Consider the following 24,220-nt stretch of genomic DNA (forward strand, 5'->3'; position numbering starts at 1 on the left):
AGTCCTCTGAGAACTGAATGCATTATTATTACTTATTATTATCTGTAAGATGTATCTCTACTTACTTATGATTGCCTTTTGAGGAAATTAATCTACTACCCTGCAAAGAGTAAAACATGTCAGCTTTAGCCAGGGCCTATGGTTTCTTCCACTCTTAGGAACTTTCCTAAGCATCATTTTGAAGGAAGGAGGGGCGGCACGCTTCCAAATCACGGAAACAGCTGCCCTGGAGCACCGGTGAACTTTGCCACCTTGGAATGTGTGAATATTTTAGATTTTCCCCAGAAGCCAGGAGAATGTATGTCTCTACATTTTTCAGCTCAAATACGATTATCAGGTCACCACGGTTTCCAAATGCAAGGTTGTAACCACGTCTAACCACGTGCCTGGCTTTGTACTTCAGCATCTAAATATCAGTAGACAGCTATGGACGCAGAACTCCTGGTCTATTTTGGAAACCCGTCGCTCTGGAAGCTGCTGGCTGCAGCGCTCTCAAAATATGGAACAGTGCTCTCTGCGAGGCTGAATCCAGCATCTAATCCCAGGGGGCTGCAAAATTAGAAGTTACTCAGCTAATTCTTTTCCTCTTCACGTCAGAGCTTCTGATTCCGTTACAGTTGAAGGGGGTGGCGGGGAGGAGAGGAAGGAGGGATTTAATTGAATCCTTTACATAATCTTCTTGCAGCAGTACCCTGTATCTCTTAGGTGGGCAAGGGCTGTTTGAGAAATGATGAAAGACCCTCCGATCTTTTAATAGCTACCCATCTGTCCAGTTATCTCGGTTCCCTGTTAGTTAACTTGCCAAACATTACCACCACCAGGGACCTAGTCTCTGATAGCAGGGATATGCATCTGCTTCCCAAGCCACCTCTGCCTCTCTCCCACCAGGACAAGCTGTTTTGGGAGAGCCTGTTAAATTTCACACTTGGGAGTGCCTGCCTAGCTTAATCAGACTTCTCCACTGGCTCCAATCTCAAGCTATCTAAGAGTGAGTGTCGCACACGTTGAAAGACAGCAGGGCTCAGCCTATCAACTGCAGGGCAAGGCAGATTGCTGTGGAATGCGGCCTAAAAGCCACTCAGATGCCACTTCATGTAAAATCAGCAAGTCTTGTCACAGCCTCTAATGAGACCAAAACAGGCCATGAGGAGACTAGAAGGATACCTCTAGGTTTAAAATTTAGGAGCACTCTGTAAGAGACATTGAACAGCAAACAAAAGAAGGGGGACACTGGGATCCACATTAGCTTGCCCAGGGTGACCTATGGGGTCTGAGGTAGCCATGTATTCTACTCAAACTTTCTCAGTCTCTCTACATTTGACCTCAGCTGCCGTGCAGACTTTCGAGACTAAGCACAGCCAAGAAATTCTCCACATTCCAGCCCATTTGCCTTGGCATTTCAAAACGCACTCAGCCAACTTTTGACAGGAGCTGGGGATGAAGAAAGAGGCTGAGGAGAGGCAGAGTTGCCACAGCAGATGGGAACTCGAGGGTCTGCTGAGGGATGTGGGTCTGCTGAGGGAGACAGACAGAAGCGTTTGGACAGGAGGCTGGTGGAACAGGGTGAGGGGGCAAGTTAGCTAGGTGATAGATAGTCTAAGAATCAGAGGTGGAACAGGAGACTAGATTTATAACTGAAGACTTAAGAGTCTGGATCAGATGGTGTAGCTCAAATACAGCTCTCCAGAATTCTAGCCACCCTGTCCATGTAGAAGGGACCCTATAGGTGAGTCTCTACTGCCTAGAGCATATCAGACCAGAAGAAAACGTGATCACATTCTGACATTCTACAATTTTAAAGTTTTTTTAAATTAAATTAATTACTATTTATGGATGTTTTGCCTGCATGTATCTCTATGTACCATGTGTATGCCTGATGCCCACAGAGGCTAGAAGAGGTCATTGGATCCCCTAGGGCTGGGGTTACAGACAATTGTGAGTTGCCACAGGAGTGCTGAGACTTGAATTCAAGACCTCAGGAAGAGCAGACAGTGCTCTTAACCATTGAGCTGATTTTCCATCCTCTTGAAGATTTGCTTTAAGAAACTACATTTGAGGGTAATTTATTTCTTAAAACAAAAACAAACAAAACAGAGCCTCAATAGGTAGGCCTGGTTGGCCTAGGATTCTTCATGTAGACCAGGCTGGTCTTCAACTAGCTCTGTAGCCAAGGTTGGCTTTGATCAGCTGAAGTTACAGACACACACCACTTTGCCCATACTTGAGATCCATCTTAATTCCTTGTGCATGAATTTTTGAAGTATCTCTTGAGATTAATTATAATGGGAAACCCACCTTAATGTGTCATTACTCTTCTTATTTAAAACTCCTCCTTTACTTTTTCTTTACCTTTCTATATATCTTTTTCTCTTTTAGACAACATAGCGCAGTTACAGGACACAGTGTGGGAACTCAGTATTACATCATGATTGAGTCAGGATGGTTAGCATCCATCCACTGACACACATGATGGTGTGTATATGCGCATATGTGTATATGTGTGTGTGTGTGTGTGGTCTTCAAGCTCTCCTCTTGGTTCTTTATGAATTATATAACAGGTTGTGGTAATGTGCAGCTACTGTACTGTAGACCAGAACACTGAACCTTAGCATTCCTCATACAAGTCAGAACCCAGTGCACAGCAACTCCCTCCCCTCCCCCACTCTCTCTAGCTTTTAATCACCAACATTCAGCTCTGTCCTTCTTGGAGATCAGTATTTCTAGTTTCCACATGGGTCAAGGCAGAACATGTGGTTTTGTCTTGGGTTGTCTGGACTATTTCACTTGATATTGTTTCTTCCTATTTTATCCATTTAGGCACAGGTGATAGGACCTTATTCCTTTAATAGCTGAATGATATTCTTTAAGTACGTGCCTACTCCTCATTTCCTTTATTCATTCACCTATAAATATGTGCCTTTGTTGATTCCATATCTCGCCTCATTTTCCTTTTGTAAAGTTTAACATTTGCCTTTATCAAGGCGGAGGGGCACACAATCAAAAGGGTGTCTCGTGATTATATATATATATATATATTATATATATACTACATACGTCGTTTAGGCCATGTTAAACTTATCCACAGCTTCAAATACTCATTTCAATATGGCAGAAACACTATTTTTCTTCTACCTTTTTGCAAAATTTAGCTTGCAATTCTTATAAAACCACAACAGTTCCCTGTTTCTATCTTTTCATTTGGAGAGAGAATCATTTTCAATCACTGGCCAGTTTTTTTTTTTTTTTGGACAATTATCTCTTCATCTCCAAGTAATATGATTTTGTCTACGTCTTGTCTGGTTTTCTTCCATGTTAAGGCATTATGCACTAAATTACACCAGGGCACATCTGTATGTTAAATTTAAATATAACATGGTCTCATATAACCCAGGCTTGCCTAACACTTGCAATGTAGTCCAAGATGGCTTCCAATTCTCAATCTTCCTGTCTCTCTGTTTCCCTAGTACTGGGATTACAGGTATCAGCCTTCCAAACCTACAAAGTTCCCTGTATCTCATCTTTTTAATGGCGTGCTGCCACAATTCACGGAGAGTCACATCTGACTCTGAAGAGCCACTCTGATCCATTGGCTCATCTGGTTTTCCTAAAGCTATTGTTATCAGCATTGTGGCTTTTCCTTTTTTCTTTTTATCTTTTCCTTTCTCACCCTATCCCTTTCTTTCCTTTCCTTTTTGTTTCTTTGTCTTTTGAGACAAGAGTCTTGTTATGTAGCCCAGGCTAGCCTCAGACTTTCTGTCCTCCTCCTTAGTTTCCTGAGAACTGAGTTTATAGGTGTGTACCACCACACCTGGCCTAGCTCTTGGTTTTGTAGGAGATTAAACAGGACCCATTTTCCCCTTTTCTTCAGCTGTGAGAGTCTCCACTCAGCAGAGCCCAGCACAGTGGACAGTCTCCGTGTGTTTCTTCCAGGGTGGGCCCTTCTCTCATCCAACAGTTGTTTTGTAGCCAGGCTGTTCATCTATGACCTGGCATCTGGTGTCACCTTCTTCTATGATGCTCCCTCCTATCTTCCTATGCCCTGTGGTATTTTTGTCTCTGAGTTTATAAATAAATTAAAAAAAAAACCCGGGGTTCAAATATTTCCCATAATCCGTGTGTGCTCTCACATTGACTTTATTCCAACAATAAAGAGACCTAGAATAAAGACATATTTCCTATAACCAGTGTGTGCTCTCCTTTCAACTGCATTGCAACAACAAAGAGACCCAGAATAAAGAACTATTTCCTGTAACCAGTATGTGCTCTCCCATAGACTGTATCGCAACAACAGAGACCCAGGATAAAGAAACATTTTCCTAGGAGAAAAGATCAGTATGGCCGTTTTCTCTCACTAATCCCTCTGAAAAGCCCATTCTCAAAGTAGTGATACTTTGGCCCTAATCTGGTCAGGGTCTATGTTCACAGTATAGTCTATGTGTAAAATACCTAAAGAGAATGCATTCCTGTGCCTTTTCCTTTTCAAATTCCCGTAAAAGGAGAGGTCTACACTCTATGGGCATTTCACAAAGTTTGTGCTCATCTTCAGCTGGTAAAGCACAGAGGGATCTTGAGGTTGGAGTCACTGACCCCCAACTGGTCCTCTGGCTCTTGTTAGCTGGGGCACTGTGAGGGTTAATCTTTATGGTGAATTCGATGGATTTGGAATCATCTAGAAGATACAACTCTTGCTGTGTCTGCGCAGTGAAGGCTCACTCTGATATGGCTGAGTCTTAAATAAAAAGGAAAAAGTACACTGAGCACCAGAGGTCCTCTCCCCCTGCATCCTGACCCACCCACATGTGAGCAAGCTGCCCCGGCCACGGTGAACTGTCCTCACTCAAACCGCGAGCCAAAATAAGGCCTTTCTCCCGTAAGCGCTTTCTACCAGTCATTTTATAGCCTCAGTGAGGAAAATTAACTACAATAGGAGCCCTGGGGAATGTGCTTAATATTGCTTTGCTACGTCACTACCCATTTATAGACACACAGACCCTGGAACACAGACAGATGAACAGGCTAGCCAAGGTTAGTAAGACAGTCCATATCTTAGCGGTAAGAGTACAATATGTGTTACAATGTGTTACAAGAGTTACAATATGTGGGGTGTTAAGGGATCACTGAGAAAGTATGGCAAGTGGAAGAGATTTTTTAAAAAATGTTTTATTTTTTCCTGTTCCTTTACTTAATTCTTCTAATATTTCTCCCATACAAATTCAAACAAGGTCTGATCCTGCTTAGCTCTGAGAGCACAGAAGATCAGGTGGCCTCAGAATGGAATGGCTGTAGTCTTCTTCCAATATTAAAGAGAAAAAGTTTCAGACTTACATCTTTTATTTTCTATAGCTGAGCCTTTTGTCTGCTTGTATGTATGAGCACTGTGTGTACCCAATGCCCACATAAGTGAGAAGAGGGCATCAGACTTCCTGGAACTGGAGTTACAGATGGCTGTGAACTATCATGTGGGTGCTGGGAATTGAACGTAGGACCTCTGGAAGAGCTGCAATTACTCTCAATGCTGAGCCATCCTTCTAGCCTCTTCTGACATTTCTATTCAAGATTTTCTCTTTTGATGTGTATTGATTGCCATAAAATGAAAGGCTTGCCATGTAATTGGATTTTTTTAATCACATATTTTCCTTCTAAATATTTTTTATGACAACTCTAACATTCGAGCAGTTCTTCACAGGGACTGGCAATAAGGCTCGGTAGGTAAATGCATGCCTTGCAAACACGAGGAGCTGAATTAAACCCTCAGAACCTACATAGGAAAATCCAGGTGTGCTGGGGTGTATGCACTTGTAATCCCAGTTCTAGAGAGTTGGGACCAGGCTGATACCTGGGATTCATTGACTACATAGTTCTATGTGGAAAGTTCCAGGCCAATGAGAGGCTTTATTACAACAACAACAACAACAACAACTAGTGTGTGATATCTGAGGAGTAGCACCAGAGATTGTCCTCTGACATTCAAGTGTACCTGCAACAAGTGTGTATCTGCACAGAGGAATATACACACATACACACATGCACATGCACACACGCATATACAGAGGAATACATACACACAGGAATACACACAGGAATTCACACACATACAAAGACATAGGAACACACACAGGAGCACACACAGAAACACACATATGAACATACACACAGGAACACACACATAGACATACACACAGACATATACACATACACAGGAACACACAGAAGCACACACAGAAACACACATATATGAACACACACATAGGAACACACACGGGAACACACAAAGACATACATACACAAAGGAACACACACAGGGGCACACACAGAAACACACACACATATGAACACAGACAGGAACTCACAGACATACACGCACATACATACACGTACACACATAGGAACACACAAAGAAGCACACACAGAAACACACATACAGATGAACACACACAGAAACACACACACATATCAACACACACAGGAACACACACAGGAACTCACACAGACAAACATACACACATAGGAACACACACAGAAGCACAAATAGAAACACACATACATATGAACACACACAGAAACACACACACACATAGGAACACACACAGGAACTCACACAGACATATATACACACATAGGGATACACAGGAACACACACAGAAACACACACACAGACACGGCATACATATGCACATACACATAGGAACACACACAGAAACACGCACACACACAGGAACACACACAGGAACTCACACAGACATACATACACACATAGGGACACACACAGGAGCACACATAGAAACACACAGACATGGCATACATATGCACATACACATAGGAACACACACAGGAGCATACACAAACAAGCAGCACAAAGAAGTCAATCAAGGCTAATTTTGGAAAAGAACCCTCCATCTTCCGCCACAGTTCACCCGAATCTTCTCATGCTCATTGGAGAGGGGTCAGTTTAGCCCACCCCTCACTCATTCCCAACAGTGCTAAGGATAACTAGCAGTCCTGGTTGCTCTGAACACTGGTACCCCACAGCAACATGCAAATGCCGTGAACCCAGAATAACAGAATAGCAGCCCATGTGTCCAGTTAGCATCCTTAGCATCTGTGAGACACCCAACGAACACAGTCCTTGTGCTGTGTTTTCCCTTGGCACGTGCCCTCCCTGCTTCCCAAAGGCCCGGGCAGCATGCTTTGCGGGAGCCGAGGCTGATCTCACTTTCCTCCGTCCTCCCACGGAGTCCAGCATGATGCCATATACCTAGAGAAGTCTATAAATATTTTTGATTGACTAATGAATTGGCTTCCACTGGATGCTTTTCGCTTGCTGCCTGCTCTCTGGCACCATCCCAGATCAGGCTGGAAGCCAGATTTTCCACAGGAGAAATTTCCATATAAAAGACTAGATTAGTCTTTCCTGTGTGGAACTATAGTGTCATCCATGATTAAACATATATGTTTGCTCTCACCAGAGGCAAGCCCTGCATCTTCCAAGGCTCCTTATTTTTCCTTTAGGATATCAATAAAAAAAAACCCACATATATTTCATGTTGTTCAAAGAGTTTTGTAAAATCTTCACAGCAAGTTCATAAAATGAGTAAAGAAAGTTACTTCGTTAGTGTTTTTGTGTTCATATAAGAGAGTAAGGTCTTTAGCATTTCCTGAAAGCCAGTCAATGCTTCTCTTCCTAGGTCAAAGACGGAGAAGCAACAGTGGTGAGTCTTTAGTGATTCTCTCTCTCACACACCCTGTGTGTGTATGTGTGTGTGTGTGTGTGTGTGTGTGAGAGAGAGAGAGAGAGAGAGAGAGAGAGAGAGAGAGACCAGGTGTGTAGGTGTGTATGTGTGTGTGTGAATGTGGGAGCCAGAGCTCAACCTCAAGTGCTATTCCTCAGGAAATGTACACTTGACTTTTGTGCGTGGTGTGTGTGTGTGGTTGTGAAAACTTCATCAAGCATGAATGAGTAAATACAACCACAAATCAACAGTGAATCACGAGATTACGGCCCTCAGTGATTGGTAGGAAAGAAAGGTGTTGATGCACCCTTGCCCAAGAGGATTAATCTAAGATGGAATGGCCAGATGTTTTTAATTTTTGGTATACTTGCAAAAAAAACTAGTCAAGTGGGGCTTTGCATTTGCAGAGGAAGTCTTCACCTTCCTACTCTTTGTGTCTATTTCCTGTTTAATCTTAGGTTTGGGAGCACAGAAATCTATGGATTTTGAATGTGCTTCCAGGAATCCCCAAGGGGCTAGGGAAAGGACACAGCCTGTGAGCTGCTTGCTGTGCAAATGTAAGACCCAACCTTAATTCTCAGATCCCAGGAAGAAGAGCTGGGCTGGGTGGCATGTGGGGAGGTGGAGGCAGATGGAATCAATGAGCACCTTCTTGTGGTGCTGCTGCTGTGCTCCAAGGGCCTTGTCCTGGTACCACTGGTCTCATCTCCCAAGTCTTCCAGAGCCCTACATCCCCTTTAGGGTACAGACTTCCTGTTTTCTCCACCAATGCTGAGCAGAGTGCAGAGTACATATGGAGAGATTATTTGGCCAGTTCACATTTCCTCCTTGTGACAGGTTCAGTCCCCCCAAACCAAAGCCCATTGACTTTACAGGGTAAGCCATTCTTTGAACTAGGACCTTTGGCTATAAGAAGCCAAGTTTTGTCATGTGATATAGTGGCGGTGGGGTGGGGGTGAGGGGATGGGTCAGGGAGGAAGCATCACAGGGATCAGAGAGAATCCTTGAGACACAGCCCCTTCAACGGCAACCCACCTACCTATGGGAATCTGGTGGACAATTAACTTGAGTCTAATTTGCCAATTTCCAGTGAATGAATCTAACTCTTCTTCACCACTGACTGGCCTGAGAACATGGCGAGGGAATGCATTTTGATCTGTCTTGTGTGCTGACTGTTACAGTTCATCTCACTGCTTTGTCCTGAGGATAACCCAGACTTGGGGAACTATATTGTAGCAGGATAGATGGCTAAAACTTCCAAGAGAAATCTAGTGTTTTTGTCAGAAGAACAGGAGAATATGAGGGAAAACCACAGAGTAGAGATGAAGAGAATATCCCAATTCTGGAACATTCCAGTCTCACCCTTGAGTTGCATGTGTGGGGCAAACCTAGAGGCCCTGAGAACTGAACTATTACCAACCTTGTTTGGAGTCCAAGATTAACTCCCAAATAGCGCACACATGGGGCACAGGGACTTTGAAACTAGAAGTCATGTTAGGACCCCTGCACACTGCACGCAACACAGAGCTGATTGGCTGGTCTTTTATCCAAAGATTCAAGGGTCTCGGGAGGGGCAAGGGGAACAGTCACCTCCCAGAATGGCTAGAAAGGGAAGCCGGGAAGGGCTGGAAGCGCAGCTTTCCGGGCAAAGGCGGTATCGATTTTTAAAACTACATGCAACAGGTGAAACCAAGGAAAACCAAAGAGCCAACATTTTCCAAGGGACCCAGGGTCTCATAAAGCAAACCCTAAATGTCCAAGATTTAAATCAAACTGACTTGGCATGTAAACACAACCACCCCTGAGAAAAGACAACCTGCGAATGTCAACCATGAGGTGACATAGACGTTGGAATTTCCAGAGACATTTGTAGAAGCTGTTTTAACTGTGCTTGAGATGAGGCTAATATCCCTGACACGGCGGGAAGCCAGGAGTTCTTAACAGAGTAATAAGAACTATAAGAAAGTTCTAGAACTAAAACAAACAGACCCTACAATAACAAAAGACAAAAGTACAGTGGATAAGCTTGGCAGCAGACTGGAGATGGCTGAGGAAGGTACCTTGAATTTGATGACATAGGTCTTGTTTAATCTGAAGAACAGAAGGAACAAAACACTGAAGAAAAAGAATGGAGTTTGAGAGGTCTGTAGGACGACTCTTAAGGGTCTAATCCTGGAGCCCCGTGAGAGGAGAAAGAGCCTGAGGTAGAAAACCTAGATTTTGAAACAACAGCATCAAGTCACAGTGGCTCATACCTGTAATTATAGACTTGGAAAGCAAGCTGAGGCAGGAGGATAGCCATTATTTTGAGGCTACCTTAAATTATATAGTGAGTTCCAAACCATCTTGGACTGCAAGAGTCTCAAGAGAGATGAAAAAAAAGAAAAAGAAAGAGAAAAGAGGAGAAAGATACAAAGATACAATCACTAAATATTTCACACACATACACACACACACACGCACACACACACACACACACACACACACACACACACACACAGTTCCTCCCAAGAGAAGAAAATTAAAGATGAGCAAGTGAATAAATAATTGCCAAGGGAGAAAAGGAAGGAGGGAGGGAAGGAGGGAGGGAGGGAGGGAGGGAGGGAGGGAGGGAAGGAGGGAGGGAGGGAGGGAGGGAGGGAGGGAGGGAGGGAAGGAGGGAGGGAAGGAGGGAGGGAAGGAGGGAGGGAAGGAGGGAAGGAAGGAGGGAAGGAGGGAAGGAAGGAGGGAAGGAAGGAAGGAAGGAGGGAGGGAAGGAGGGAGGGAAGGAGGGAGGGAAGGAGGGAAGGAAGGAGGGAAGGAGGGAGGGAAGGAAGGAGGGAGGGAAGGAGGGAGGGAGGGAAGGAGGGAGGGAGGGAAGGAGGGAGGGAAGGAGGGAGGGAGGGAAGGAAGTGTGATGGACTATGATGACTTCTCTTTGAGAGGTGTAAGAAACACCAAAACTGTTAGTTGTTAAACATATCCCTTAAATCAGCGGCACAAGGAGTTAACTGGTACATGGTTCAGTCACGGTGGAAGGTGTTCTCATTCTATTTGATGAAACCATGATTAATGAACAATACATAAATAAGTCCCTCCCCACCAATCACATTCCTCCATTTGTGACTTTGAAAAACTTCATTTTCTCCTCAAACTTATGTTTTAGTTCTCTTTGTCCTACAGGGGCTTGTTTAAGTGTTATATATGCTCTGCTTTAATGCCTCCTACAGGGTACCCAACCATATTTTACTGTATCAAAAATAATGGCATGAAGGAATGAGAGATGCTCGGTGGTTCAGAGCCCTGGATGCTCTTCTGCAGGGCTCAGGTTCGAGTCCCGGCACCCGCAGAACAGCTCACAAACATCTGAACTCCAATCCCAGAGGTTCTGATGCTTTCTTCTGCCCTCTTTGGACACTATGCAGAGTGAGCACAGATACATGTAGGGAAAATACCCACAACACATAAAACGAAATAATAATAATAAAAAGTTATGCAAGCTTAAATGTTTATTAAATGGTCAAAATATGTTTAAAAATCTCTTCTGACATCATTGTTCCTATTATGTGACATCATTGTCCCTATTATGTGAATCACTGTTGCTATTATATGACAACATTGTCCCTAGTATGTGACATCATTGCTGCTATTATTGTTTTAAAGGATTTGTTTATGTATGTGAGTACACTGTCCTGTTGCTGTCTTCAGACACACCAGAAGAGGTCATCATATTTCATTACAGATGGTTGTGAGCCACCATGTGGTTGCTGGGATTTGAACTCAGGACCTCTGGAAGAGCAGTCAGTGCTCTTAACCACTGAGCCATCTCTCCAGCCCCATTGTTGCTATTATTATTCCTACAATCCGACTTCTCAAAACAAAGAAAGAAACCCACAAACACTACAAATTTTGGCACATGATTGCTCAATATAATTCAAAAGGTTTTTTTTTTTTTGAAATCTGCCTCTTTTGAATATTTTATTATCAAATTATTTTATGACTGTGTATAAGTACACCTATTATTAAAGTGAGGAAGTCAGAGCAGCAATTTTGTTTGTTTTTCCATCAATGTAATGCTTAAATAAAGAGATGGGAACAGATGAAGAACGCTGTTACGGAAATGTCACTCAAAATGTCTCCCAGGAGACATGAGCAGCATGGCAGGGTGGTGAGATATTAAAAGTATCTGAACCAGCAGTGTCAGGATAAATAGGGACATCTAAGTCTAGTGACTACCGTAACCCTTCTTCCTTCTGGTTATTTCAGGTGCTCCTTGTTTCTTTTTAAATTAGGTTATTTTATATATTTGTAGATACAGAAGTTAACTTGCAAAAGAAAAGCTAGTAGAACAATTGCAACAATGTAATTATTGATTGCAGACAGGTAAAAGCAGATACAGCCTGGCACTTTTCCACCCCCTGAGGAAGTTCCAGTGACCTCTCCCGCCTATGGAAGATGCGAGATTTACATTATGAGATAAATTTATTCTTGAATTATAAATCACATCTTTTAAGCTGCATGGAAGATCTTTCTGGTCATTTAATAAGCTTAGAGGTGTTCAGTATTATTTGTGTGATAGTCCCTGTTCTATTCTTCTTAAGCTCATCCTTTGACATCACTGTACAATTGGCTAGGCTGAAGATCTGCATCTGTCTTACTTAACTTTTTTCTTGTTACATCAGTCGATCAGGTGTGCAAGCCACAGCATATTTGTGGGACACAGAAGACAACTTGAGGGAATTGGCTCCCCCTCACCATGTGGATTCCAACATGGAACTGAGGTCCTCAGGCTTAGTGGTAAACCTTTATTCACCATTGAGGCACCCTGTCTGCATTGCTTTTGAAGACTTAGAGCATACATGATACATACGAGGATCCCCATGTTGGAATGGGAACCACTCAACTTCCCCAGCCATAAAACTAAACAAACATTCCCAAATGCAGCTCCTTTCCTCTTCGTGTCTACTAGGTCTCCTACATCCCTGGACAGAACGGGTTACTAAAATGGGTCAGAGATAGAGCTCCTGCTAACATGGATATTAAGATGAACACTTAGCAAGCTTCTCGTAAGAGGAGAAGAGGATTATGGGAAATAAGATGAGCCGGTGCAACTGTCTCCATCACAGGCCCACCAGCAGGAAGATTCATCGTGGGAAAGAGTATATATGGGCGATGACAAGAATTCAGATGTTTATTCTCTTAAAACACCCAAGCCTGGGAGCTTAAGGAAGGCTTCTCCGCGTGTGGTCCAGGTGCACAGTTTGAGGACTGCTAAAACAAGAAGCATGATGACCACTTTCCCTCTGCAGTGTGGACACGTGATGTCTACTTATAAAGCCCAAACTGACACTGAATTTCTCACAGGAGCTCTGTCAGGATTCAGGGCCTTTGGGAGGTGATTGTTACAGTGTGAGGAGTATCCAAGGTGAGTGTGACCCAAGGGAGTGTGGAGGGATCCTCATGACCAGAGGGTACAGGGCATGCTCATGATGGGTGGATAGTTTTATGAGTTTGGTTTTAGTCGTGGAGGGATGAAGTCTTGCGGACAAGGTTAGTCACCACAGAAGTAGGCTGTTAGGAAACCAGGCTACCTCACATGCCCACATCTATATATTATTCCCTGACACAGCATGAAGTCCTTGTGGGCTGTGACCACCCGGTCCCCAAGTTCCCTGCAACAATGTCTATGAGCCAAAACAATCTTTTTTTTTCATTACTTACTCCGCCTCAGATATTTTAATAACAGTGACACAAAAATGCACTAAGAAACACCCCCCATTCTACACTATCTGAGGGTCTTTCACTTTAGCAAGCCTCATTTAAACATTTTTAATTACTAAAGAAGTTTAACTTCTTTAGTAATTAGGTCATCCCTCGCTCTCCCTTTAGAAAGATGTCTGAGGAGTCTGAGTCCTATCAAGAGGCCATTCTGAAGATAGATGCAGGACATGAAGGGATGTCCACAGCAGGAACCCTGGGAAGTCCTCAGTGTCCATCACATTCCAAAGGCTCCACTCTGAATACAAATAGCTGTAAGGTAAGTGACTCAACATATGGATTTTCAAGGACAAATACAATGGTCTCCAAAATGACGTTCCAATGGAACCAGGCGCAGAGAAGATGCCTATTTAACTTGGTTCTGGAGAACTGGATTGGCCTGCACAATGGCGACTACTGGGTGTGTCACAGTCTGCCGGGTGTGATGGCATTACCTAGGAGACAAATCTCCTGATATGTCTCTGAGGGAGTTTCTACATTGGGTTGAACTACACTGAGGAAGAAAGACTCACCCTCAGTGTGGTTGGTACCACTGAGGAGGCTGGGGGCATAGAGTGACAAGAAGAAAGCCTGCTGAGCGCCCACATTGGCCTCTCCCAGCCTCCCAGTTGTGCCAGCAGTGTGTCCATCTCTTCCCACTATGCTGTTCTCACCAGATAGGCTGAACCCTTAAACTGTGGTCCAAGTAAACCCTTTCTTAAGTTGTATTATTTGGTTATTTTGTTGCAGTTTTACTACTAGGGGAGTCTTGTGTTTGTATTTGGAAGTAGAGAAAAAATACAAAGAAAACAACAGCTAGTTTTCTTGATGTGGTCCAGCCTGACTGATTTTTGTTGCTAAATAGTGAAAAGGAGTTTATCTCATGAGAACCAGAGAGTCTACTGTGAATAGAAACCAAATAGAAAACACGGTAGGGAAATTGGGATGCCATCCCAAGTATAGATTCTTTGCAAGGAGCACTCAAAGTAGAGATAACAGCTTCTATTCAGTGGTGTTCATTCTTGACCCTGGAGACAGCCTACTGGTCAGACACAGCAGAGCAAATAAATCTCCAGCAAACCCCAGAATTTCTCTGGATTCCCATGTTATCCCACCAAGTAATGGGTTATTTTCTCTCCAAATTAAGAGAGGTTTGGGTAATCTCAGTTTGATTATAGCGTGGACTCTTAAATTCTGCGCAGCTGGAGGCCAGCAGGAGCCTCAATATTTCCATGACTTCTCCAGCCGTCAGGCATGTGTGAAATTTTAAAAACCAAGGCCACACTCTCCTTCTCCACTCATTTCAGAGGTCAACATGACTGTTAGCTGGGTGTCTAGTTCGCAGCTAGCGTAGCTGAACACTGCTCATAATAAGCGAAGGCTCTCCTCCTGGGTTCTGCAACCCCATGTCTCTTCTTATACAGGGCTGAATATTGAAAAGTGGGGGGAAACCCTGTCAAAGAATTTCTTAATGAAAGAAGCCATGCTTTTCCCAAGTAAGAAAACGATTTATAGAGAAAAATACAAAACAAGACTCCCCTAGATGTAAACCTCATATAACAAAAGGTCAGTCTTATGGGACTGCACCCACTTGATGTACTTGATGGGCTGAGACATCTCCTCACCACCATTTGTGAGCCGCAGTGTTGAAATGTTTCTGTACTTCAGAAAACAGTTCTTAAGAGTAGACTTTAAATAGATTGAAAGCCAGGGTCTTGGAACGCATGGTATTATCTTGAGCTGGAGGGACAAATAAACTCAGCCTATGTGTCAATGGTGTGTCACCAAAATTTGTAGCACAGGGCTGTCTGGGGAGATAGCTTAGCCCACAAAGTGCACAGGTCGGAAGCTTTAGAACCCGAGCCCAGACATGTCCAGAACCTATGTCAAAAACCCAAACAAAGTACCAGTCACATGTAGTCTCAGAGTTGGCAAGACAGAGCCAGGTGGGTCCCTGAGGCTGCCTGTCCAGCCAGCCTTGCCTAGTGGGTGGGTTTGAGAGACCCTGTCTCAAACAAAAGATAACCGCTGTTTAAAAACAGTATCTGCCGCTGCTGTTTGTCTTCCATATTTGCACACATAAGTGAAGGTTGGGGGTTGGTCTGGTGCTGTGTATACAAATGCTACCTCCTGAACCCCAAGATCTGGTTGCCTCCAGATAAGCACATTCTCACACATACTGGCTTTTGTTGTGTAAACCTTGCTCTCCTATTTAAAGCTATTTGCTAAATAAAAGCGGCTACAGCCAATTACTAGGAAGAATGGAGGTAGGCGGGGCTTCGGCTATTGTTGGGCTAGGAGTCACAGGTAGGAACCACGAGGAGGAGAGAGGGGAGGAAGCAGGGGAGGAGAAGGAGGAAGAATAAAGCAGAGAGAGAGAGAGAGAGAGAGAGAGAGAGAGAGAGAGAGAGAGAGAGAGAGAGAGAGAGAGAGAGAGAGAGAACAGGAGATCTCCATTAGACGCAATGGGTCAGGAGCATGTGACCAAGTGAAATGCCCTCCTCCCCCCACCCCCACCCCAGGACAAACTGAGGAGCAAAAATAACCCGGATGAAACTCAGACTGCAAGTAGGGGAGCACAGCTGGGAAGTAGTCAGTCTAGCATTAGAAAAATAGATTAGGGGTAATTCGCCCAGCAATTGTGTTCAAGCTGAATAAATAAATCTTAGTCCCAGCTCATCCATTTGGAAGTTAGCCTGGGATAGGGATAAATATCTACAGGTGAACATGTACCTCTTACACACATGCAATATAGACACATACACACACACACACACTGTACACAGTCACTCTTAAAACACATGGAAATGGTCTCCAACACAGCATTCTTGGTAAAGGGAAACCATGGGAAACAGCCTGTAGGCTGGAGAAAGGCCCTAAGGATTAAGAAACATTTGTCAAAGATCCTCAAGTGACTTCATGTGACAATACAGGTAATTCTTAAAATTGTGGTGCGTTTTAAGAGTTTTGCTGTCTCAAAAACAAACAACAAAACAACCAGCCAACCAATGAACAAACAAAAAGTGATGGAGACTATGAATACCGTTTAAAATACATAAAAGACTAAAAAGATCTGCATGAGAGCTGTTTAGGATCTCATGCAGGCTGTAAAATTATTTTATGCTTAAATCAGGGGATGATTAACCCAAAATTCAAGGTTGTGGGGGGAACTGGGTAGCAGTCTAGGACAGGGAAGGCAGAGAGCTGAACATGCTAGGCCAATTCAATTATTTTGATAACACTCACAAACTTGGGCAACTATCACCGATCTTAGAACCTTTCCTCGGCTCAAAAGGAGCTCAGGGGCCTTGGAGAAAAGGAGGAGAAAAATCCATGAGGAACAAATATCCCTGGGGCTGGCACAGCCGCTGAGAAGCAGAGCCCTCTGATCACGACAAGATGGCTCTACTCATGGACTCATAGCAGCCATGGAAGTTGTACAAGATCGCGGAGGTCTTCATTCTAGCATGGTGGGGGCTGGGCACTCACGAGCCCCCATCCCTGACTGAAGAGCTATTGACGCAGATGGCTCCGAGGGGGAGGGAAAGTCAGTGTTCTTTAAGACAGGAATGAAAGGGGGATGTGATAAAATACATTGTAAACGTACATGAAATTTTTACAAAGTAATAAAAATATTATATTTAAAAATAAGCTAGGAAGCTGGTGGTGATGGCCCATAGCTTTTATCCCAGGATGGGAGGCAGAGGTAGGTGGATCTCTGAGTTCAAGGCTAGCCTGGTCTACAGAGCAAGTTCTGGAACAGCCAGAACTATGCAGAGAAACCTTGTCTCAAAAAACAAAAACAAAAAACAAAAACTAATAAAGTAGAAGAAAGACACTCCTTAGTCTTTTTGCCTCCCCCATCCTAACCAATAATAATCGATCTGTCTATAAAGATTTCTTAGAAACAGTTTCTGAGGAGTGGATTCATGCATTATGCGGTCTTATGTGACTGGCTTCTTTCACTTAGCAGGATGCTACCAAGGTTCACACGTGTAGCGTTGTCATAGTACAGCACCCCTTTCTGTGTGCACACGTGTGTGCACACAGAGGTCAGAGGTCAATGTCTTCCTCGGTCACTCTCCACTTGTTTTTGACACAGGGTCTCACACTGTATCTGCTTCCCCATTCCTGGGGTTCCATGCATGAGCCACTGCACCAAGTTTTTGTGTGGGTGCTGAGGCTCAAACTCAGGTCTTCATGACTGAGCAGCAAGCACGGAGCCAGCTGTCTTCCTTTTTGATAATATCCCATTGCACAGATAGATCATAGTTTTAGATGGTCTTCCCCCCACCCATGTTTCCATCTCTTAGATATTAGCATCGTTAGCACCAGAGAGCCTCAGTGTGTATAGATTTTTATGATTCCTTTCTCAATTTAATTTTGGGGTACAGGACTGAGATTGGAACCAAAGGCCTTGCGCGTGACGCACAAATGCCCTTCTAGTGAGCTAGGCTGCCAGCCCCCGGTATAGGCGTCTTTTTCTCCATGGCTGTTTTTGCGTTTCTCTTGAATGTAGACTTGCAGTGAAATTGCAAGGTCATACGGCAACTGAAGGAACCAGGATTTTTCAAATTAAACACATCCTTTTATATTCCCATCAGCAGTGTTTGAGGGCTGCAGTGGCCCCACACTCTCACCAACACTTGGGATGATCTGATTTTTTTTTTAATTACAGTCAGTCTGGCATGAGATCTTACTGTGGTTTTGACTTGTAATTACCTGATGGATGAAGATGTCGGGAAATTTTTTTTTATGGCTTTTATGTCCATTCATCTGTCTTCCTTAGCACACTTTGATATCAGATCATCTTTTATTAACAAATTAGAAAGGCTGTTTATATATTGTAGATCTGAATCTCTTTACACACATATGATTATATATACATATACATTTGTATATACATATACATTTGTATATATATACATATACATATACATATATATATATATTTGTTCTTAAGTTTATGTCCACACTTGACAGTAAGTTCACAGTTGCTCCCTTAAATCTGATGCTCGTAGCTTATCTAGGTTTAGCATATTCTGATGTGTAATACAAAATTGATGAGTCAAGACTAAAACTAAACCTCAGAATAAAGATATATGCTAGGAGATCTTCAAAACAAAATAAAACAGCATTGTGTCAAAAGTAAGTTAATGTTGTTCTTGTGAGTATTTAATTTCTGGGCATAATTCAATCTAGCCCAAGGTGGGAAGATGCTCTCTATTTTCAAGAGGGAAAAAAAAAATCAAAGAAACAAAAAGCAAAACTACTTCTCTTCTGTTTCCTTCAACCCTCTTCCTCTAAACTAAGGGTGTACATGCATGTATGCCTGTGTTTGTGTGTGATTGCATTTGTGTGAGTATGCATTTGTGGTGTGTCTATGTGTGTGGTGTGTGGGTTGATGTGTTCACATGTGTGTAAGTACAAGTTTGTGTGTATGTGTGTGTGTGTTTGATAGAGAAGAAAAATTGCTGTTGAAAATCAACTAAACTTCAAATTTCATATCTATTAACTCGCTGGTACATTCCTCCCCATATTCTCCTCCGCCACGTTCGCTTTACGACAGCCAAGCTGAGTAGTTGCTAAGCCAACCTGGAGAACTGCAAAGCCCTTATTAACCGTGCGGCTCTTTAGCCAGGAAGTTAGGGAACCCCACGCTCTGTCATGCCAACAAGTTACACAATGTCTTATGGAAAATCCTACTTCCTGCTTGCAAAACTGGTTGGTCACTGTCACTTTTCACAGTCAGCTCCTTTTTCTTTCTCTTCATCTTTGAGTCTCGCTTGTTCCTAACTTTAGTAAGGATTTTCAGATTTGAGGATTCATGGAGAAATAAGTCTTTTCTTTAAAAAAGTGCAGTCTTGTCAAGATACCTTGCTCTGGCTGCAACTGATGGATTATTTCATGATTTCCACTAGTTTTCTATATCTGTTTTCAGTCCCTAACTACACAGAGTTATCTGAACTCTCCCGAACCCCTCCCTGCCCTCAGCAAGCTTTATTCTAACTATATCCCACTGATGTCATCGAAATCACTCCAAAGATGAGACACCACTGTTACCTTCCACAAAGTGGTCCCCGAACTTCTGAGACATGTTCGTTAGGTGTGGCAGTGCCTACCAGTAACCCAGCACTCAGAAGACTGAAGCAGGAGGATTGTGAGTTTGAAGGCAGCCTGGGCTAATGGCGAGCTCCTGGCCAGCCTGGGTACAGAATAAGACTGCCTCACAGAAGGGAAGGAGCACACCTGGAATCTCAGCCCTGAAGCAGAATGATTGTTAACAGTCTGAGGTCAGCCTGGAGTGCCATGGTGAAGCTCTGCCTACCAACAAACCAAGCAGCCAAAGGAACAGGCAGTGTGCTCTCTCTGCAAGCAATTCTGATAAACTAAGTTGGTTTTTTTTTTTCCCGTTTGTTTCTGCCTTCTCCTAACTACGCAAGTCTTGGCTGCACAAAGTTCACCTCCACTTGGTAAACTTTTTAGACCTAATTCTAAATACATGTCCTAAAAGCACAAACTCACATAAAGAACGCCTGGATTCCGACATGACTTAATGCACAGCCTCTTTGTGGTGTTGATGAGAACAAATAGTCTCATGTGCATGGCGGACCATCAGCCTAAAGATGACGACAAGACTGCTGATGTCACAAACAAGCCCCTATGGGGCAGTCAGAGAGCCGCCCGCCCGCGGGGTACCATTTTCAGAGCGGTCCCTTCAAAGCATCAGTTGCGTTCGCATTTTTTAGAAGTGACTCATGGCCTCAAAGTCAGATTCTGCAGAGTAAGCCAGGTCTCTTCCTTTCCTTCCAGCACCTTCGGATTGAGGTAGCACTGGCAAGATCCATTTCAATGACACCCACACGGGAACCCTTAGAAAGCTCAGAGCAGAGCGGTGGAGACCCCTCGAAGTTGGACCGGCCTAGGGTGAGGTGGCTGTCGGCGGGCAGGCCACGGGTGACCCTCCAGCCCAAAACTCGCGGTCCTCAGAGCCAGACGAGCAGCTAAAGCGCTGGGCTGCGCTGACCCAGATGAGGACTGCCCTGGTGCCGGGTCCCTGCATCCCAGGTTCTCACATCCCCGGTCCTCACTTCCCTTGTCCTCGCAGCTGAGTGGTCTCAGATCCCTGAGTCCGCTTCGCCTTTCTTCCCTGCGCCCTGGCCATCTCCCACCCTCCCGGGGGCGCGCCGTGTGCCCAGGCAAGCCCCCCATTCTTCCCGCCTTCCCCACCCTCTCGCGCTCCAGCCTGACCTGCTGTAGAGCCCAGGTCCCGGCTTCGGTGATGCCAAGCCCGCTCCGGCCTCTCGCGCCCTCCTCCCGCAGGCCCTGTGCTGCCTCCGCCTCCCCCCTGCACGGGAGCCCGAGTCGGTCACGCTGCTCGCGGGGAGAGTCGCCCGCGGCTTCCGGCAGCTCCAAATACAGACGCACGCGGGAGGGGCCGGGAGCACCCAGCCGAGGGCGGGGGTGGCAAGGAAGGGAGCAGAGAGGAGGCACAGATGGGCCGTGGGAGAAGAGAGGAGGGCAGAGGCGATAGCTGGTGCAAGCAGGAAATGCCTTCGCCTCCTCCTGCAGGTTTGCAAAAGAGCTCTGAGGAGGTCTGGCGGCCCCTGAATGAAGGGGGTTGGGGGTGGGTAGGGATGCACAGTGACCTGCACAAAGAGAAGGATAATGGGGCTGACTCGAATGTCCTCCAACTTAAAGAAAAGGATAAAGGGGTGCAGATGCATCTATCTCCAGATAGATTGTAGATCTGGGGCAAGTAACTTATATACAGAAACTTTAAAAACTTATCTGGTCGGGCGGTGGTGGCGCACGCCTGTAATTCCAGCACTCTGGGAGGCAGAGGCAGGAGGATTTCCGAGTTCGAGGCCAGCCTGGTCTACAGAGAAAGTTCCAGGACAGCCAGGGCTATACAGAGAAACCCTGTCTCAAAAAAAAAAAAAAAAAAAAAAAAAAAAACCAAATTAAAAAAATTAAAAAAAATAAAATAGAAAAAAGTCATCTGATTATTTAGAAACGAATAGAACCCTGACCAACCTACTTGAGCAACTGCTTACTTGTAGACACTGCCCCTTATTCTATATATGTATGATGGTCTATGCTTACAAAACTGGGAGCATTTCTCTCCAGTTAGCATAATTAGACAGCAAGGATCGATTTTTGATTTTCCTAGGAGTCTGGAATACGGGACAGGAAGCTCTTCACTGAATGAATGCCAAGAGGAGAATTGCAGATGAAAGGGAGGAAACATAATAGCTTATGTTCTTTTGTTTAAAATTTGAGAAAGCCCTAACTCTAGCTGCCCTGGGAGTTGTTGTAGATCAAGCTGTTCTTGAACTCACAGACTTCCTCCTGCCTCCACAATGCTAGGATTAACAGGCATACACCACCATGCCTGACCCTACAGATATTCTAAAAGCAAACTCTCAAAATAGTGTGGTAAAGGGAATTCTGGTAAAGCCCATGTTCCCTGTTGTCTTAGTTAGGGTTTTATTGCTGTGAGCAGACACCATGACCACAGCAACTCTTATAAAAGAAAGTATTTAATTGTGGCTGGGTATCAGTTCAGAGGTTTAGTCCATTACCATCAAGGCATGAAGCCTGTGGCATGCAGGTAGGCATGGTGCCAGAGAGCAGCTGAGAGTTCTCCATCTTCTCTCCAGGCAGCAGAAGGAGACTGTGAAACACACTGGGCATGGCTCGAGCATAGCACACTTCAAAGCCCACCTCCACAGTGACCCACTTCCATCAGCAAGGCCACACACACCTATTCCAAAAAAGCCACACCTCCTAATAGTGCCACTCCCTATGGGCCTACGGGTGCCGATTACATTCAAACTACCGCATCTATTGATGCTAAAATCACATTTAACTCAGCGCTGTGTGCTATCAAAACCCCACAACTGTGAAGCCATTCCTAGTGGCACCTCTTCACCCTCTTTTGTCCCTTGGAATAAAGGGAAGCCTATTTATTATTCATGCTGACACCCGTGCTTTGAATGAGCATGTACAAATATACTGGGCTTTTGAGACAAGGATCCAGGCCAGGCTGGCATAAAACTCTCAGTCCCTAAATTCACGGCAATCCCCCTGCTTCTACCTCCTAAATGCTGAAATTACAGGCATGTATCATACCTGTGATGTGTCAATATCAACAGTTATCCACAGAACTCTTCCTTTTACTTAATCCCCTTATCCTTCTGTGTCTGGGGAACTGGTCCCAGGGCCTGCTGCAGAGATCAAGATCTGAAGAGGTGTAAGACCGCTGTATAAAATGGCAGTGCCCACACACTGCTGCAGCCTTCTTGCACGCCGATCATGTCCAGATGGCATACAGTACCCAATACAGTATAAATGCCGTGTAAATAGTGCATTGCAACATTTTGTTTGTGTGCGGTGGTCAGAGACAAGAATGATTAAAGCACATTTGGCTTGTTCAATCCTACCCCTAAGGTCTGTTCTTCTTTACATAGGACAAAAGTCTTGAATGAACCCTTTCTGTGAACCTCAGCCTAGTAGCTGACTCCAGCACCTTGAATCTCGGCCTAGAGAAGGGAAGATGTCTCAGCTGGTAAAGTGCTAACCTTGCAAGCTTGAGAAGCCAAGCATGCTCTTTAGACCCCACATACAATTTGGGGTACGGTTGTGCACACTCCTAATCCCAGGTATGGGAAGGCAGAGACATGCAGAACCCTCATGTCTGCTGGCCATCCTGACTAGCCTACTTGTACAACCACAGACCATGAGAGATGCCTTGTCTCAGAGCGTGAATATCTCCTGAGGAAAGCCCATGGGTGTCTTCTGACCTCCATAACAACCACATACAGACACACATGGACATACTTGAACACACACACAAACACACCCATGGACATACTTGAACACACGCATGCACACACACACAAACACATACCCATGGACATACTTGAACACACGCACACACACACACACACACAAACACACACACAAACACACCCATGGACACCCATGAACATGTACACACACACACAAACACCCATGGACATACTTGAACACATGCACACACAAACAGACACACACACAAACACACACCTGTGGATATACTTGAACACATGCACACACACACACACACACACACACACACACACAAACACACCCATAAATGTACTTGAACACATGTACACACACACAAACACCCATGGACATACTTGAACATACAAACACACAAACATGCACACACACAAACATGCCCATGGACATACTTGAACACATACACACACAAATCTAGGCTTCTGTAGTTCCCAGGCTCTCCTGAGATCTTGTCTTAGTCTTTTGGTGCTGCAACGGAGTTCCTGAAACTGGGTGCTTTGACAACATGCCCATTTGGTAGCTTATAAACAATAGAAATGTATTTCTCGTGGTTCTGGAGGTGGGGAAGTGTAAGACCCAGCAGACTAGTATTTTGCTTCCAAGCTGGCACCTTGCTCACACAGTGGAGGGCAGAAGGGCAAGGCAGAAAGGGGACAGATAAACGGGGTGCCTGCTGTTGGGGAGCAAAAGGGATGAGCGTTCCTCAAAGCCTGTTTTTTGTTTGTTTGTTTTTTAATAAAAATGTTACTACACTTATTTATTTTGTGTGGCATGTACTTGCATGCGTGTGTCACAGCACACATATGGAGGTCAGAGGACAATTTACACGAGTTGTTTATATTTTTCTTCCATCACATGGGGCCTAGGGATGGAACTCAGGGTTACAGATTTGACAGTGAACACCT

The 24,220-nt window shown here is 44.4% G+C and overlaps 1 protein-coding gene across 1 annotated transcript in view; it reads right to left on the reverse strand.

Moving 5' to 3' along the window:
• The window catches only part of Cap2 (cyclase associated actin cytoskeleton regulatory protein 2), a 146,601-nt gene extending 125,754 nt beyond the window's left edge, over positions 1 to 20,847 (reverse strand). The window contains exon 1 of the mRNA XM_052157289.1: positions 20,718 to 20,847. The gene's annotated coding sequence lies outside the window, so the exon portion shown is untranslated. The remainder of the gene's footprint in view (positions 1 to 20,717) is intronic.
• Between the last annotated feature and the right edge of the window lie 3,373 nt (positions 20,848 to 24,220).

This window comes from Apodemus sylvaticus, chromosome 14, assembly GCF_947179515.1.
Source record: "Apodemus sylvaticus chromosome 14, mApoSyl1.1, whole genome shotgun sequence".
Classification (NCBI taxonomy): domain Eukaryota; kingdom Metazoa; phylum Chordata; class Mammalia; order Rodentia; family Muridae; genus Apodemus; species Apodemus sylvaticus.